The sequence below is a fragment of the Channa argus genome, chromosome 3 (genome assembly GCF_033026475.1).
Source record: "Channa argus isolate prfri chromosome 3, Channa argus male v1.0, whole genome shotgun sequence".
Taxonomy (NCBI): domain Eukaryota; kingdom Metazoa; phylum Chordata; class Actinopteri; order Anabantiformes; family Channidae; genus Channa; species Channa argus.
In genome coordinates, this window is record NC_090199.1 from 12,588,061 (window position 1) to 12,604,982 (window position 16,922).

General features: G+C 36.6%; 1 protein-coding gene across 2 annotated transcripts in view; it reads right to left on the reverse strand.

Annotated features, from left to right (window-relative positions):
• The window catches only part of gstcd (glutathione S-transferase, C-terminal domain containing), a 48,280-nt gene that overhangs the window by 18,424 nt on the left and 12,934 nt on the right, over positions 1-16,922 (reverse strand). The gene's annotated exons all lie outside the window — the stretch shown is intronic.

The window sequence follows — 16,922 nt, forward strand, 5'->3', positions numbered from 1 at the left end:
ACTCATTATACAATAAACTTTAAATTATTAATAAAAACACATCAAAATACTTGTTTAAAAATCACACTACACATTTTTCATTACCCTAATGTCTTTCCATCCTTTGGATGGACAAACATAGCAACAACTGCTCAAATTTTGATTTACAACCAGCCATTTCAGGTAATGGTTATAGCATACAGATGAAAAGGCCTCCACTCGCTCATCAGCATGTTTCCAGCCAATTGCCAACAAGGGAGCGCAAACATCTTTCAACATCATCAAAAGCAAGCCTCTGAGCCAAAATCGTGTATCCTTGTTTGCAACAGAACTTTCTGCGGCTGTGTGAGCAGTGTGTACCCCATTAACTAAAAGCACATTTTAGTCTCCTGCATCTTCTCCTACTGTCGTCTAGCACGACACATCGGCAGTCAGCCGCTGAGGCGCTGTGACGAAGCCATCTCTGGCCCATAAATCTGGAGCGATGAGTGTTTCATTCAGCCGAGTCACAACCTCATATCCCCAAAACCAGAATATCAGAAAAATATTGTTCCTACACTTTCCTGCTCACATCCCTTTGTATATGACAACAGGGGAGGAGAGATGGCCAAAAGGACTAGAAAATATCATTCAGGCTTTCATTCCGGCTGTTAGTGAGCTGATCCCAGATGTTAGGAGAGCACAATAAAGAAATTGAGGGATGAATTCAAGTCCAAAGAAAACAGTGGGAGGGTATTGACAACGCGCCACTCTTCATTTCAATGAGTAATTCAGGTGGGTGAATAGACTTCTGTGTATCCACAGCTCAAGAGAAACCACAGTATATAGTAGAGGCCTATTGATACATCTGAACACATTTAGATTTTAATCTCACATTATAACGCACAGTGTGACAACATTCAAAAAAGCAGATATAGAATGCTGTGAAAAAATATAATACTGATTAATCAGAAGAACAGCACAGAAATTTCAACTTAGGTCTCAAATGTCAGCCATGACCTGTACCACTTTAAACAGGCAATAGCTGATTATTTGGCCACTTGACGGGAGCAGACATGATCTTTAAAACACAGCACTAACATATATTAACATACAACACCAACCTACTTAAATCGAGATGACAAACAACCATCTCCAGAAAAATACATTTCCATATATAATAATGACTCAAAATACATTTGCTTTATATAATTGTTTTCTGAAAAAGTGATTTAAAGACCAAAGTGGGTGATCCTGCAAAATAATTTACCACTAAACTTTATAGTGCTTCTGTTTAATTGTCTTTAGTTTTTAATAGGTAGGAAGAGAGAAAAAAAAATCAATATCTTAATTGAAAATACAAATGGTTATAATTTTAACCTTTTTACTTCTTGCCCTAACACAGCTTAAATATTTAACACATATTTACCACACTGATCTTCCCCGGCTTTACTTCTGCATTGTGAGGAACATTATCAGTGTTTTACAGTATTACATCATTGTGACATGATGACAATTCTGGGATATACCACTGGAACATATAAACCTGCATCCCCTTTTCTGAGAGCTCCTGCAGTACAGTGCCTCCTTGTTATGAGGTTCTACCAGATATGACTCACAGGGTCTTCATATCTCTCAGGAAGATCTCAGCCCTGAACTGCAATCCATTATCAGGCAAAATGCTGTTACTGAACGATTGAGTAAAACCCTGGATTGTAGTGATTATTGTTTTTGATTACAGTTTTTGAATGTTTAATAATTTTTATAGCTATTCCTACAATGTCTACACATAGTAAACAAAGCATGTCGCATAGGAAAATTAGGGACTTACAATGTTTGTGTTTAAATAAGACCTAAAGTCCACAGTCATTTGGGCAGCTCTGTGGGGATGTACAGTGGTGCTACATGTCACTGCCAGCATGCTAATATGCTCACAATGCAAATGCTAAAGATGTTTATCTGGGTTAATGTTTACCTTGTTCACCATTAGTTTATTATTTGCTTACTAGAATCTGCTAGTCAAGCACCCTTGTGTAATGTATATCTGAGTACACAGAGTGCAGGAGAAGTCGTTTGACATTCCAGCATAGCTGGCACATTTAGAAGTTGTACTGATAGTGTCACGAGATTAGAAATCACCAGCATCTACAGTCCTCTCTGTTGAAAGTATACTGAATGCAGATGTCTATGTCTCCGAAGTTGCTGTTAAGTAGTATGATGGCAAAGTGGAACAACAACCCACGTGCGGCCGAGGTGTTAATAACTTAAAGATTTCACCAAGTGTAAAAGCTTGACACTCGCAAACAACTCAGTTAGAGGTGATGAAACATCTTCAAGTGCTTCAAGCAACTCCAGTTGCTACAACTCCTCTGGGACAGAACATAACCTTGATGACTGAGAATGTCAACACACATTTAAATTTGATAGTAACAAAGATTATGGAGACTGGACACAAAATTTAGTTTAATCATTTTGAGGGATGAACAACTGGGAGGCATTCATACTGGAAGACTGCAGACATACTTGAGGGAGGAGTCTCTCTGTAATATGGACTGTTTGGTATATGTAGGAGGAGATGGATAAAGGTTCTGAAATAAGGAATGCTTGTTTTCTACAGGTGCAGCTTAGGAGTAGCTTTCTATTGCTATTACGGCCATGATCAGGTCTGGTGAGAGAACAGATCGATGGATGAGGCATCTTCAGCCTTTCGTCATAAAGTGTGGACATGAACTTACTTTGTAAGCATCAACAGGCAGCTCTGTCACCACTGCTACCTTCATATACGATATTACATTATAGCAGCTGTAAAACTTTTACCTGTCCCATTGTTAGACACCAGGAAATATACATTTCTGATGCAGAAAGACAAGCAATTTGACTGAAGCACTGATTCCCTATTTAATAAGCAAAATCATTATCTGACAACATGATGCCAGCTTAAAAATATGACAACTACCATTAGTTGGAATGAGAATGAATATAGCTACTGCATCAGAGTGAAGACTGGGAAAATAAAACAACAGTTTTGACATGGGGACCTCAAAAGTTTTATCCCGTCCAAAACTCACAAGAGAAAGATAATCACAGACCATGTAATTCACCAAGAGCTCAGAGGGAGACAGGCCTATCTACTCTACTTTTTCTCATGCATCCCAACTAGATCTACTGTCTTGCAGACACTTTATAAACAGCCACAGCAATCATAACTTTGACAAAAATGGACTGCAACTGTCATCTAGCCAAGCCTCAATAATCCACTTGCATGAGTTGCTGACAGCTGGACATTAACTCAACTATCCCTCTCTGCCACTCACATCACACTATATGCACAGGACTTATGGTGAGCTCCAATGTTCTGGCAATTAGTCAGGCATTGTCTTTTTTGTTTGTATCATTATGCCAAGTATATATATGAGAAAGAAATTAAACACGCATAAATTCATAAACATGCATACATTATCTCTGAAGGGGTGAAAATTAAAACGTCAGTTCAAGCACTATATTTTGGATTAAGTTACAGAAAATTAGAGACTGTAAAAACCTGAATTAATTATAAATTGAAACTTGGCAACATGGAACATAATCCTCTGTCTATATCAGGAAAACAATGAGTGCACACTGGCACAGGAAAATACAATGTTTGGCCAGGCTTTTATTGAAAAACAATATCTTATTTCCTGAAACAAACAAATAAAACACCAATATGATTAGTTAGATAGATAGATAGATAGATAGATAGATAGATAGATAGATAGATAGATAGATAGATAGATAGATAGATAGATAGATAGATAGATAGATAGATAGATAGATAGATAGATAGATAGATAGATAGATAGATAGATAGATAGATAGATAGATAGATAGATAGATAGATAGATAGATAGATAGATAGATAGATAGATAGATAGATAGATAGATAGATAGATAGATAGATAGATAGATAGATAGATAGATAGATAGATAGATAGATAGATAGATAGATAGATAGATAATGTTTGTGCATGTATAAATGTTTTTTCGTGTTTTTATAATTAAAACATCCTTTGATTTTCTACATTTGCCTGACGGGCCAGACTACAAGTAATTCAGTCCTCCTTTGCAGTTTCAGAAAATGTAATTACTTTCTTGTTCCAGTGAATGTTTCTTTGACCTCTTAGTATATTTTGCTGACATGTTCTGCTGGTTAGAATCTGATGGGTCTTTGTGTTTAACCTCCTTTAACAAGCTGATGGGAGTAAGCCAAAAGCAGAATATATTGGTGTATACTTCAAAAGGTGCATGCATGTGCCCATACATACACACACACACACACACAGACACACACACACACACACAAACACACACACACAATCCAACATGTATTACTACTGGTACAAAGCCAGAGATGCCAGAATCAGTAAGAGTCTTGGTTTTGGAGAAACACATTTTCTGTTTTTCCAGTAGGTTGATTCTGCCTTGACATCTCCCAATGCTCAGCGAGAAAAAAAAACATGCTGTGGCTGCGTCAAGGTGTGAGACTGAGCACCCATTAGCCTGTTTGTCCTTTACTGCTGAAAGGTGCCTACCACTGCTGTTGCTGGCAGTGAGCCCCACTCTATTTCTTTTTCTCCTGATGCTGCAGAATTGCCCACGGGCTTATCAAGAAGTACCATCACACAGATTAGAATGTAAACACACCACTGTGGCACAGCGGAGCTATCTGTGGGGGCTCTGTTTGGCCTCTGCAGGACCCAGCAGCTACCATCGCCCTGGTTTTAACCCAAAGCATTTAGATTGTTGGAGATGAAGGTTTACATTTACTTTTTAAATGTGTGACTTCAACATTTTTAGTTTTAATTGTTAGATTTCTGTTTTGAACAATTATTGTAATCTACAGGCTTTGGCCAAAATATGAAAAAAGTTTTCTTGATGGAATTTAAATTTGAAAGAGTTGGAAAACTTGTATGCTCTGTTTAAAAACAGAAAGTACTGTAGCTGTGTGCTACACAGTGAGCTTACTATACTGGTCTGTTGTAAAATACAGTATATTATTTGTAGCAATACTGATAGAATAGAAAGTTTCAACATGTTTACCTAAAGCGGGTATAGAAGAGTTAGCCTAAAAGTGTCCCGGAACTTAGAGGAGTTATCTGCTAGTTCATGTTACAAGTTTTGCTGCCACAGCAGAAATAAATTCTTTACTAGTGGAAAGTGTCTCCAGACATGTTTACTGCAGAAATGTCCCAGACGGAGTCATCTGTCAACAACCAAATATATGGTGACACATGATGTTATGCTTGAGGATGGCGATCCTGACAGCTTTAAGAAACACTTACGTTACAGGTAAACTCTTCACATGGTTCTAAAACTGACTTAGTGCCCCCAAGTAGATGTATGTAACTAAAAGGCATGCTGAAGGATTAAATAATACCATTTTGTTTGTTTTATAGTAAGGTTTTAGTAGGTTTAATGGGTTATCATTTTTTTAGTAAAGTAAAAGTGTTTATACTGCATTAAAAACACCAATTAGCCACAACATTAACGCAACCTGCTGGCTTTAATTTTGAGGTGTAAATATGTGTTTAATTTTAAAACATATAAAACTAATAAATTCCAGTGTAAAATTATTGTTTAACCACCTTTCAGCACAAGTGGATAAAATCAGCTCCACCTTTACCAACTTTGACAACTTTGATTTTTTGTTCATCACTGTACATGTTTTACAATAATTACCATAATCAGTATTGTTTAAAATACATAGCAACAATACAAGCAAAAGTACATGTGTATTAAATTGCACATGTATAAATATGGATGCAATGATAAAGCATGCGCGCACTGAGTCGTGCAAAATCAGGACATGTCTTAGTACTCCGGATATGACAGTTCATATTAGCAAAGGGGTACACAGTGTATGTGGGTGTTTGGGAAGTGAAATAAAAACAGGAAGGTGTGGTGGATCATTATCTTCTCAGTCTTGTCTTCTGCAGCTCCTCTGATTGTATCGTGTTCAAATGCTTGGATCCTGCTCGAGTAGTAATGAATGTACCTGCGTGTCAGTTTGGAGAGGATCAGGTTGACTCCTTTAGTCTATGTTCTAAGGAACAATAACAGTGTTGTCTTGTCACCTACTCAGAACAATGCGATGTGGGAGTTCTTACAAAGGTTAAAACCTAGAGTAAAACACAAACTTTACCTGTTAACATCTCAGTCTTGCAACAGAAAACATACACTGACTAAGGATGTGAAAGTACTATGCACCAACAAAAGGCTGGCTAATAGAGCCATGAGTCCCATTAAATTGCTTGGTGTGAGAGAGCATGCTGCATTTTCTTTATGCAACTAGAGGAGTGCAAACTGCTGTTCCCTAAAGTGTTGTGAATTGTGCAGAAGGGTTTTGCAGGAGTAAACTGACCAACTAAAAGAAAGCGTGTTGCTATAGACCTACAGCAACAAAACTGCCTGAAGCTCAGTAACAACACTAAATGGATTTCCAAGGTTCTGACAAATATTAAAGGAGAGCTACAGGCTAGACAATCTGTCACATACTATGCCATTAGCCTAAAAGAACTTTAAACTTTCCCTTTTATAACCCTTGTAGTTTTCTGTAATTGTTAGAAAAATATGTTGGTGACGTATAACATTATCACTTGTATCTACTTGTTCAAACACTTAATTACTGATCTTATGGCTATTATACAGTTTGGTCACAATAAGTGAAGCCTCCCATTAAATGAAAATAGTCTAGAAGTAATTTTTGCATAAAATAATTCACATCATTTCTAGTGCAGTCCGTATGTGCTCATCACAAACAAGTAATGATCACCAAAGCGAGGTCAAAGACAGGTCAAAGACTGTTGCACATTGGGAGCCCTGCAAAATATAAATTTTAATATTTGTGAAACAAATAAAATACAGTTTTTTTCCTTTTCTCAAATGATCTGTTTTGTGCTGTGTTTGCTTGGCGGGACCCAAAGTGACGAATCACAACTGCACATAGTCAAAGACCCTTTTTTCATCCCATTACATAGCAGGTAGAGGTAGTTTAGTTTAGCTTAACCCTAGAAACTTTAGACAACTTGCAATATCTTACTAAAAATTTGAAACAGCTTGTTGGTGATTACAAGGATCCACTGATCCACTGAAGGATCCACTGAAGAGCTTGCATTTTAGGAAATTAACTTCAGCAAATAACTGGAAAGAAATCCAAATTCAAAAGTTTGGGGAAGAAAGCTACAATACCGCACAAAGTCTATGCTTGAAGGTATTTAAAAAGGTCTAAGCATACACCGCCAAACTGAGCAGTAACTAAATATAATCTTGAGTCAACCTGAAGAAGAAAAAGAAAACATTCACAAGTGTGAAAGCATCAACTGTTGACAAGTTGTCAGAAAAAAAGGTTTGCTTTCACTGCAGCAGTCATTGTAATGTTTCAACGTATTTGCGTAAGACTGTGGTGACAAGAGAAGAGAAACGTATTGAAGACACACACACAAGAGGAAAAAAAATTGCTCATTGTTCATCTTTCAACAACTTTGGAATTTCTGTCAAAACATGACCAGACGTGGCTGCGGGCAAGAGGTCTGAATAATTATCAAACCCCTGTGGTTTCTCTTACAGGTCACAGCATATACCTAATTGTCTGCACTGTTTTGTTTCAAACTGGGCACAGAAGCACATCAGTTTTGTTCTTCCAAATAAAATCTAATTACAAATTTTTCAGTACAGAGCACAACACAACAACATGCTTACTGTATTATATTTCCAGAGATTACAATGTGGCAGGGTGGAAAGGGTTTGGTAATAAACTGATTTTTCAATAATCATAAAGAGAAATGATTACACTGACTTTTTTAAGGCCGACCACAGCTTCTTAAACTCAAATGCTTTTTATATTTTTTTTATGTTTAAAACAAATGGAGTTTATATGATATGATATGATATGATATGATATGATATAACATTTAATGTACTGCTTTGTTTTTCTTTTTTTTGGTAAAATAAACAATTTCAAGAAATCATTTTGGCTCTGGGAACTTGTAACGGCCATTAACTGATATGTAAACTGATAAGGTTCCTGGGTAGAACAATGTTTTTTTTTCTGATTACAGTAATAAATGTATTCCAAGCAATGGTAGTAACGATGTGTACAGAAGATCATTGCGTAGCAGGCACAGCGAAATGTTTTTTTTATCTACAGGCAGGCATGCCACCGAGTATAATTTCATACAACAAAAGGTGTAACAAATGAATATTTATTTGTTTCTAAATGAAGCAGTTCTTCAAAAGAAATGAATCTGGAAAGCCACAGCTTCAAGGATTGCAACAACAATCACAGCACCAAGGACTAAAGTCTCATCACTGTAAAATTCCCCTTACAGAGTATAAAATTATGTAGTTCCTTCTTAAAATTGTTAGATGTTATTAGGAAATTGCAGACAACAAGCAATGCAGAGCACCTTTCCAACTCTTGCAATGTATTTATATTATGGAAGAAAGATTTAGTTCCTTGCCAAAGAGTATTTGTACTTAAGAACATTACCAGTATATAAATGTTTTCAACAGAAAACTATTTATTTAAATGTCTTAAAATAGTGGTCAAAGATAGCCACAAAAAACATCATGGCAAGCCTAACAGTATGTCTCTGATATTCCCATTTGGTCAGTCTGTGGCTTAAGATGGATTTTGACCGACCTCACGCAACTATCCTCATTTTAGACTGTTGTAAAATGCATTACATGGAAAAAAGTAAAATGTAGTCAGGTTCCCAACTGACCACCAGTAAGAAGAAAAAAAAAAAAATCAAGATCCATTGAGACAAGAAACACGAATAGAACAGAGCAACCACAGAATATGGATGCTGTAATATAGTACTGTGTGTACTGCAGTTAATCCACACTTTCTGTTACCTTTAATAAATTACCAAGCGCAATATACTGCATCCTCAAGTGCTCAATGTCCTTCAAAACTGACACTCATACAATGTCTGCTAAGTACTAGGCTGCACAAGGACGGTGTGTGCATTGTGGATATGGATCTGTTTATTGGGTGGTACTGTTTTCACACAAAATGTGGTCAATGGTCAATGGTTATTGGTGCTTACAGTGCAGAGTTTTTATTTTTTTCGGTTGTGTATGGATATTGGGAACATCTGGGCTGATGAAATTTATGTCAGACACACCCAAACAGCTACATGGAGAACATACTTTGGGCAAAAGAGAAAATATTGAAAGAAAGGCTATATTTTTAGACAGTCTGACACATCATGTCCCACATTTTGTGTTTGCACCAACATGCTGACACATAGGTAAAATGTTCAGTTATTAATTACATAAGCAGATGAGTGACAGAAAATGGGCTTTGATTTAGCTAATTTGTACACTTTTTCTGTCTTTTGGCTTATCCCGTGAGTTTAGGGTTGCCACAGCGGATCATTAGTCCGCATGTTGATATGGCACAGATTTTATGCTGGATACCCTTTGTGATGCAACCCTCCTCATTTTCTACACGGCATGCGACTAGCACTGCACTGCTGCAGATGGGGATGGGCTGTGGAGGTTCAGTGTCTTGCCCAGGGACACTTCGACTTGTGGTCGGAAAGAGCGGGGTGGGAACCTGGCCACTCTACCAACTGAGCATCTGCTGCCCCCACTTAATTTATATAAAAATACAGAGCAAAATTCTTTATTTTAACAACTGTAACAGTTTGAGCACAGGAAAATTCTAGTTGAAATATTTTATTAATGACTGACATTTTATAAAATAAATTATATTGAAAACCACTGTTACCTCATTCAACCTTTTAAAAATGAGTAGGTATTGAGGTAGATGTAACTTTAAACATATCATGAGTGTTTTTATTTATCACATGCTTCAGTACTATGGTATAGGTTTTGTCTATAAAAAAATAGTCAAAAATGTTTTTCTTCAAAGAAGTGAAACCCAGCTGTTCTTCATGGTATGTGACATGAAAACCTTCCACCACAATTGTGCTCCTAAACTAAACAGTGGGGTTTTATTCAGTGCACACTTTCCCCCTTCATCCTTTGCTCTCTGTTCACTGCCGGAGCTGTCAAAGGCAGGGAGTAAGTGGCACAACGCTGGCATCATTGGAGGGCTGTGTCAATGTCTTTTGGCCTGCCACCTTTGGAAAATCTTCCAGTCAGATTGGCTTTTAGCCCTAGCATCACAGTGCTAACTCATGGGTAAATAAAGGCTGGCTGGACTACAGCCAGCTGGCATGCCTGCTCCTCATGGTTTTCTTTTGAAATGCTAGGTTTCCTAAGACAGGAACCTTCTACTGAGAGAAATAAAAGGATTCCTCCTTCAACTGTGCATTATGCTCATACTGTCACTGCAGAAGTAGACTTCTGGTGTTTGAAACTGAAGTTTCCACAACAAATATTCTTCCTTGACAGATTGCAGATCATTATCCCTTTAATGCTAGTGGGAACAGACAATTTATTTTAATGATAGAAAGTACACACTTAGTCTCAATATACACCTATTTCCTTATTATATCTGCACATTTCTTGGCATCGTTATTCTTAAGGAAAGTAGGACAAGAATCGAGGGATTGCGGATTGGCCACAAACACTACATGTGCCCTTTGGATAATTAGAGCAACATTTAGATGAATCATTATTCTGTCTTACTGAGCCACCTGCACACTAGAATAACACTTTATACAAGCTATTGTTACGCTTCAAGTTCTGTTTCTCCAATGCCACATCTCAAAAAAATAAAAATAAAAAATAGGCCGAAGTAACAAATACTACGTATAGAATTTTGAGGACTGGTTTGTGCTAGTCCACATTTTAGCAGGCATATACAGTACATAAAATGTTACATCTAAAAGCTATTACTGTTATCAGAATGTAGAAAGGTAGAGCCATGGGAACTCATGTAAACTGGGTGATTTATATTTATTGTTAAATGCTCTGCAAATGCAGGAACAGACAAAACACGCACTGACTCACACACAGAAATGACATTTTACCCGTATATTAGTGTAACCCAACACCATGAGGGCATACAAAACACGAGGAAAAACTCCACTAACAACAAGTCGCAGGACACAGACAACAGAGACATACACGCCAAAACCCATACAGAATCTCGTTTTGAGCCAAATTAGATGTGGGCACTGGGGGAGGTCTCTTATACAATAGGAGGACATCTCACAGCACACACTGAAACCAAATATGACACATCATCTATTACAGTGTTCACCAGATACAGAACAAAATACTAAGGCAGCAGATTTTGCTGGATAAATCAGGAATTCAAGCATAAAGGAAATAACAAACACAAATGTCACATGTACTTTTGAGAAATGTAAAATACACTGATTTTGTTGTCAGGAGGTTGAGAAAATAAATATAAATATACTGGCATTTGTGTCAAAGTGATGCTTATGGCCTGAGATTGTGGAAAAAGTCAAGAGGTTAAATATGTAATGAGAATGCAAGTTGGGTAAGCAATGCAGGAGATTAGAAAAATAAACACAGACAACACAAAGCAAAACTAGACTAAAAGAGAGAACTGAAGACCAGGACACAAATAATAGGGGGGGGGGAAGCAAGCAACTGTCCTATTGTGTTAGTTATCTTGCATAGCTACAACAATCTGTGAATATGTATTAAATAACATGCCAAGACACAAATTGTGCAAATGAAACTGACAGATGTACTGAGCTTCTTTCCAAATAAAGCATCATGTTACTGCTTGAGTGGCTAATTTGGGTTACTGTAATTGGTTCAAGATACTGTGGAATATATTATTCATCAAGTCAGAATGCAACTTTGAATTATTTTCCATCTCACCCCCTGATATGCACATGCAAATGATAACAACGACAGGTCTGCGGCTGTTCACCTCCATTCGTCTCTTCCCACTGACTGTCTTTGATTTAATGTAACCTTGTTAAATAACTTCACATTGTATAATGCAACTGCACATCAGTTTAGATTCTTCAATTTTCTATTACGGAGATGAATAAAATGCAGATTTATTGATACAATAAAACATGCTAATGATAATGATGGTTGAATGTGTAATATAAGAGGTTTCTTTCTGAAGAAATATGAAAGTGGTTTATTACTTCGATGGCCGGCATCAGAGTCGGAAAATATTCGCAACTTAAAGATAACATTGAAATTATCTTTTGTAGCCTTGAAATGTCATCTCTACAGTTCAATTGTACAATACAAGTGTTAAAACAGACAAAATGTGTCAAACTGCCCCAAAGGAAAGGACTGCGGAGAAGAGCGGTCGTACATTCTGCTCAGGGCTAATCAGTAATTAATTACAAGTCTAGTGAAATGGTGTAAGGAGCACTATGTAATCCAATCCCCACTGAAAGCTGACTGAGGGATAGGCAAAACGTCTCCCTGCTTCATAACCACACTGCAATGCCTCGCCAGAGATTACTGAACAAAACAAAACTAAGGAGACAAATGAATATTCATGATATGACATTTGCAAGGAGCTCATCACCGAGGCAGCCAGTGGCTCTGCATTTAAATGGGTGCAATTCAAACATCACAGCAAGCAGTGAAACTCTGTGGTAACCCTCCAGGGAGTCTAGATGGGTTTGAACTTGAATTGTAGAAATAAAGTGCCAATTATCCCTCTAATTGGGAGTAACAAAGCTGGTTGCCTGTTGTGCTTGGTCCCATGTTTAATGCGTATCTTTAAATCTCCAATTTAAAGGCTCTAATGAGTTCAATTAATTGAGAATGAGAGGAGTGATTTGGAAGTCGCTGCTTGCTGTTTGGAGCTGTAAGCCCAAGGGAATGAGGTGCTAACCAAATGCTAGCACAAAGCACTAACACATATCTCCACTAACATGCAATAATAACATTTTAAATCACATCTATGTGTTTTTATCATATTAACATATGCTTTTCAAAAATTATTTAATCTCTGCTTTTAATAATAAGCAATTAAACCATAATTACATATAGCTACTAACAAATGCTTTCAAATGCAAAACTTAGAAACACATTTTTTTATTATTTTGTTTATTATTGATTTATGTAATTATTAAATGAACTGCTTTGTAACAATTATAATCATCATGCACATCAATTATGACCCTCAGAAAATGAAGCCTCTTAATGCTGACACTCCCCTGACTTTTCAGTGAGTACCGCCAGCAGGTCGAAAACCTATCTAGTCAAATATTAATTAGGTGGATTTGCACAACAGTTTGTACATTCATGGTTCCCAAATGGCTGTGAGGATCCAGATGTTCCTCTACCACCATCATGAGATATGAAGAGAAATGTTGGATATAACAGTTTGTATTAATGTCCATCTCATAAATTGCACTTTCATTGAGGCTGAACACTTCATCTTCCCAATACTTTGCCTCTTAACTACGCTAGAGTGGCTGTAGATTCCTAAGCATCCCTTTGGAAATCTAGAAGACTGCTTTCCTCTTTTGAAAACATGTCTGAAAAGACTTCAAGGCTTGTCTGGTACATTTTCTCTTGAGCAACAGCTTCACGTCCTACTAATCTTCTTTTATAATTCTAAGATTCTCAAATCAAATACTCTACAAGATACTCTGATCTGGAATATTTAATTCATTACAAGCATGAGAAAGTTGATTTTTTTTGAGTGATAAGAAAGTTATATTTAGTGTTGGAAAAGTAGACACAGTGTTCAAGGATGGATTATTAAAAAAATGGACTCCAGGTAAAAGGCCCATATCTGTCCTATAGACCAAACAAAACACAATATGACTACAAATTATCACATCAGATTCAATTTTGTCCTATGTGGGTGTTATTTCTCTTTTTTTGAGAACTGTTTGTAGTTAAAGAAAAAAAGACCAATAAGTCTTTTGATGGAGTTATGACATTCAAAAAATAAATATTAACATACCTATAACACTGAATGTATATAGGTATGCTTGTAAAAGGAAGTTGGCCAGTTCAATCCTTGAAAGCAGGAGAACTAAATAAAGTTGGAATAAATGAAAACCACCAAATTAACACCACTGGGGTCCTCTTAATCCCAGTTGCTGCATCAGGTCAGACTGTGGTTAACTGGGCAGCTTCCAGTACGTGGACATGTGTACAGAACAGAGGCAGGATTTTGTTAAGTACAATGTAATGTACTTGTATACAAAGTAAACATCTGCAGGGAAAAACCGACACACTGATCTTCCATCTAGATTATCTGTAACACTTCTCTGACAGAAGCCTAAGGTTGGTAAGCGCCTTTTGACGAACACCTGACAGGCAGACCATTTCTTTTCCTTTGAAAAATCACTCTGCCCTATGATGTTTCGACTTTGCCCTTGTCACTTGTTTTGAAGTCAAAGCAAACCTGAAAAGCACTGACACTTTTTCTTTTTTTTTAAAACCAAGTGAGAAAAGGAGAGAGAATCAGAAAACATTATCCCAAGACTCAGCTCATGTGGTACCTAGTTAAATGGTTAAACAGATTGGTGACTAAGCCGGCTGTGCGTTTCTCAGCAGAGCTCTATTCACCTTGACACCCTGACAGCTGGACAGGGAAAAAAAAACAACCACCATGTACACCAACTCCAATCCAGTTGCAGCACGACTGAAGTGAATAGTACACGAGCTTCACATGTACACTTAACAGGAAAAATGTATTTGAGTTTAGAGAAATAAACCCAAAATTCTTCAAATCACATTTCTAGTTTTTCTTGGAATTTAATGTCTAATTCGTTCAGTGTGTGTTTACTTACTTCACTGATTGTTGTTGAAGTACAGCTGCTTCTATGTTGTAAAGGTAAAATGATGGATTATTTCATTATTTTATTGATGAGCATGGTCTAATGTATCCTGTAAGAAGCTTATCTTGGATTCAAAACATTACATACAGTATAATCTAATCTTTTTCGATTTTAGAGATTTGATTAACTACTACAGTAATAGGTCATGGTCATAATGTCCCTGAGGGATGAAACATAAACAGAAAAATGAACTGGCAATACTGCACCACTCAGCATGTGGATAGCACTTCATCATATTCTTACTTCTTTCTTCACCCAATTCATATGCAGACAGAGACACATGAAGCACATGATGCTGGAGGTGAGACAAAAGGATGGATCTGATCTTTATACTACCCTTAAACATGTCTGCACTATGCAAAAAAAAAAAAAAGACTATTTCCAATGATAAACAAAGGCATAAAATATTTAAGTTGAATAAAACAAGTAATAAATTATTAGTAGAACATTTTAAATTCAGCTACAGGTAAATGGCAGATACTCATTTGCTGCCTTATATTTTGCTTTACACTTGCACTAATAGATTGTTGTGACAGGCAGCACAACAAGCCATAAACATTTGACTTTATACAGCTGCTATAAGGATATGTAAAAAACAGTTGCCTAGTCACACAAACAGCAAACTTTGCTTCGTTTCTGGCCACAGTGCAAATCTAAGTTTAATATTGACACTCCTTTTGGCCCTGCTTTGGTTTTCACAAACTCCTGAGGGAAATATCTGGCTCGCAAACAACTGCATTCTTCAACATATTCACACACTAAATTGCTACATGGAGCTGACGGGAACAGAAGATCACATCATTGGCACTATTGTTAATAGTCAGTAATACACAATTAAATGTGCCAAAAATAAAAAATAAATGTTCCTGTTTAAACTCACGGTTCAAGCTAAATAATGTTTTGACCACTTATTTAGTCCCAAGGAAGGTTATCAGGCTGTGCTGTCATAGCAGTAGGGCCCCATAATGAGCAACATAATAATACAATAATAAGATATTGATATATATAAGTGCAGCTTTCAATCTGACTAGACTGATGTTAAGTTCATGAGTGAAACTGAATCCAGAAAAACCTATATGAAGTCATTAAAAATAATCTTTTGTTAAAATAGGCTACAAGAATTACTATAAACGTGATAGTTAGTAATATTCCAACAGATGGATTTCATTAATAGTTAGATACAATAGTTTTACACACATAAATTCTCAGTATGAGGGAAAATGAAATCATCCCCATATTACTTTATTTGAAGATAATGATAATGCACTAACATAAATTGCAGCTGAAAGTAATTATACTGTTTCCTCACAGTCCCTAATCAATATCTAGTCTAGGACGATTAAAGAAACGTAAAGTGAAACTCATAAATCTGGATTTTAATCAAACCCATCTAATTATCTTTATCTAAGTTCAATAAAAGTAAAATGATATGCCTGAGGAAAAATCACGCCCATAACAGACAGCCAAAGTGATTTAACGGTGAATGAAACTGACACTATATCAGAACACATTTGACATTTAGGGTGATGCTCTCTACATAAATATGGTCTAAAACATAATCCAATTTCCATTCCAAGTTCTAAAACTAGATAAAGTGAACCCTATTAGATAAATAGAACAAAAACTTCTTTTTCATCACTTATTCATTTGTTTATTGTGGAAAATGATCCAATCTGAGCCCATGATTTCAGTAACTGGTGTGACCCTCTAATGCATCAATAACATTAACAGTTACTGGAAATGTTTAGTTAATCAGCCCCACAACAAAGAACCTTTTGCCTGTTTCCTTCTCACAGAATGGTTTCAACTCAGGGCTGTTAGGCAGTTCATGCAAGGAATCCAACTGTTTCAGGTACTTCAATTGAGTTTCTACAGGATTAAGGTCAGGACATGACTCAGCCATTCCAAAACATTACATTTCTTCTGCTTTAACCATTCTTTGGTGGAAAGACTTGTGTGCTTAGAGTTGTTGTCTTGCCACATGATCCATTTTCTGGTGAGCTTCAATTCAGGGATCAATACCTTGACATTTTCCTATAAAATTTAATTGTGCAGCTGAGAATAAATCACTCCATCAATAATGGCCAGCTGTCCTGGTCCAGAGACAACAAATCAAGATACTAACACAATCATGTTTTAAAAAGTAACATAGTTCTTTTGCTAAAATTTAGTGTTTGATTGTCACTGAATATAACTCTTTTAATT